General features: G+C 45.1%; 1 non-coding gene across 1 annotated transcript; it reads right to left on the bottom strand.

The window, feature by feature from the left end:
• Positions 1 to 944: 944 nt before the first annotated feature.
• Positions 945 to 1,077, bottom strand: LOC113456670. The gene has a single exon (XR_003377432.1). It is a non-coding gene; the product is annotated as a small nucleolar RNA SNORA55 (small nucleolar RNA).
• Positions 1,078 to 3,096: the final 2,019 nt, after the last annotated feature.

Genomic DNA, 3,096 nt, shown 5'->3' with positions numbered 1-3,096 from the left:
AATCCAAAAATAAAATAAATAAAAAAATGTAGCTGTTTTGTTGACATTCTGAAGGTTTCTAAGTAAGTGCATTTTTTTTAAATTTAAAAAAACACCAACAAAAACCCTTTCAGATCACCAATGACACCACCATAACTCAGTGGGATCCAAGAAGTCCAGAATCTAATTATGGTTTTACCTGTCCTCTGAGCCTTTGTCCACAGTGTTCTTCAAGACCAACAACTATGTAGCCACAGCCACCAACTTGTACAGTCTTTCTAAAGAGCCAATCACTGGTCACTTCCCTTAACTGAAAAGGTTGCTGGTGCTCTTCCTGGTGTGTGTGCATGTGGCACCATGGGCCCCTGAAAGCCAACATGTGTATCAACTCAACAGTATTCTACCCGTAGAACAGATCAACAAGATGTGGAGAACAGTTGCCTGCCATCATCTTGAAAACAGTACCTAGAAGTTTAAGATACATGTCTGTGTTCCTTCCTGTATAGACAAGCAGGGACATGCTGCCATCCCCTGCACTGGTGAGGGCCAGTCAAGGAGGGACACCAAGAGGAACCAGGCAAACCAGAGTTGGCATATGATCAGTTCCTTGATGTGAATGGTACAGGCTTTGCCCCACATCCCTACCATGGGGGAAACTAAGAGCCAGAGCTGCCAAATCTTATTAGCTACAGTGCTGTCTTTCTCACTACCTAAAGACCTTATGACAACTGCAGTACCTCTAACAAGCAGCATAGTGTCTCTGGCAGGCCACCTGCCCCATTCTGTCTCCCTCCGCAAGTGCCAAGAACATGCAGCGGACCCTGACCATTAAAGGTTCTCATGGAGCCTGCTAACTTAATTACCCCGACCATTAAATAAAGCAAATGATGCACAAACCCTGGGGAAACTCCTACTCCCTTTTCTTAGTTCCCAGCATCTCCCAAACGCCCTCACTGCCCAGGAGGAAGCGTGCCAGAGCTGTAGTGTCGGGCTCCAGGACAAATGGAAACCGACCCGTCTGGGTCTTCTTTGCTCTACTGTGGTACTGTCTGTCCCCAGACCAGCACATGCACCAACACACCTAGCTGACTAGAGTTCTTGAGGCCATTTGAAGCACTGTTTGTATGTGGTTCTTGAAGATGGCCATGTCCGCACCAAAACCTGACTTCTTCTAAACTTCCTAAGCCATTCTACACTTTGATTGGAGGAAAATTTCTTTCTGGCTCATAGTGAGTCACCACAGTTGAGGCCTTTCTCTTACAAAATTACATGTATTTCTTATGTAGTATGTACGTGGCACACACACATGCGACTGCGCACTTGTGAAAGTCAGGACAATCAGAGGGATTAAGTCTTCTCTTTATTCCATGTGGATTCTGGAGAACCCGCTCAGGTCGTCACTGAGCCACGGTGTGCCTGCCGTCTTTGCCTGCCCCTCTGTCAGTACATGCACAGGTGCACACGTGCAGGTTCACATGCCCACGAGTACATATGCACATGGCGGTCAGGGGCTAGCCTCAGACACTATCCCTTGGGTTCTGTTCTTCATGCACTGTCCACTCCTTTCCCAAGAGCTCATCAAGCAAACCAGGCTGGCTGTACAGTGAGCCCCGGGGATTCACCATCTCTGTTTCCCTAGTCCTGGGACGACGCACACACCACTCCACCCAGCTTTTTCACATGAAGACTGGGGATTGAGCTCATGATTGGAACACAAGCACTTTATCGACTGAGTCATCTCCCCTGTTGTCGGAGAAACTGTCGGCCAGCCTACCCAAGCTGCAGTCTTCATGTCCAAACCAACCCACATGAGCATGCGCAACAGGTACTTCCGTCCCTGAGCCCCCTTAAGGCTTGCTGATATACCCAGAGACTGCTGACACAGACATTCCTACTGGAGATGGCAGTGAAGAAAGGACGACGTAGCAGAGTCTGCCTGAGCCAATGGGACCTTGGGAGTGGTATAAGAGGCCTGCCCATATCTTCAATAAGCTAGTGGGTTTTGGTGTTACCTGATTCCTGGAGTCTATGTCGTTGACTCTGTGCCGTCTCACCCCCCTTCCACAAGGGGTGTCCATGCAGGGCAGCCCCCAACACCCTGTCACGATAATTTAGGTCTTAAAAGCCCATTTTTTCATTTTTTCCCTGTTTTTTTTTTCATACTTTATTTTTATTTTATGTGCATTGCTGTTTTGCCTGCATGGATGTCCGTGTGAGGATGTCAGAACTGCTGGAACTGGAGCTACAGGAGGTTGTGAGCTGTCATGAGCTTTCTGGGAATTGAACTTGACTCCTCTGGAAGAGCAGCCAGTGCCACTGAGCCATTTCTTCAGTCCCAAGCCCGTTTTTTTTTCTTCTGAACTAACAAGAAATTAAGGCCTCTCTAGGGACTGAAATCTAGAAGGGATTTCAAAAGTCTTGGAGAGGAGCGAAGCATCCACTGAAGAGATTGTGTATATGTACACAATACATATACATTATATATAATTATGTATATGTATTATATAAACATTTATGTGTACATATGTGCATATATGTAATGTGTGTATCAGATCTTCCTATTCAAAGTTCTGCTTCTTCTTGAATGAATGAATGAATGAATGAATAAATATTAATATGTGCAAAAGGAAATATGAAAGGTTAAAGCATTTTGTGGATGGTTATTTTTGATGAAAGGAGATATTTAGCGAGTTACATGTGAGCATATAGTTACAGCATAACTATGTAATTTTAGCAATTAAAAATATAATTGTGTGCATGTGTCACAGAGAGAGGAGGGGGTTTCAGTGGGGTTTTATCTAGTGATGCTTAAGAAAAGAATTCTTTGGGAATGATGGATGTAGTTGTATTCAGAGAGACGGCTGGCTTAATGAGCTCACTTGGCCCTGGCACACATCCTATGATAGATAGACTGTCCCAGACTCCTCAGGCTCTGTGAACCCTCACGAGCAGAGACTTGGAAGAACATTCAGAACAAAGTAATTACTAGAATTTCTGCAGAGACAGGGAATCCCATAGTTGTTTTTGGAGATAGAATTGCAACTTACTCTCTGTCTCCCATGAAGTCATATGAGGACTCAGTTGCAGATGTCAGAACCTAGTCTTGAGGCAATTACC

This window comes from Microtus ochrogaster, chromosome 10 (assembly GCF_000317375.1).
Source record: "Microtus ochrogaster isolate Prairie Vole_2 chromosome 10, MicOch1.0, whole genome shotgun sequence".
NCBI lineage: Eukaryota > Metazoa > Chordata > Mammalia > Rodentia > Cricetidae > Microtus > Microtus ochrogaster.
This window is presented reverse-complemented; position numbering and strand designations above follow the sequence as displayed.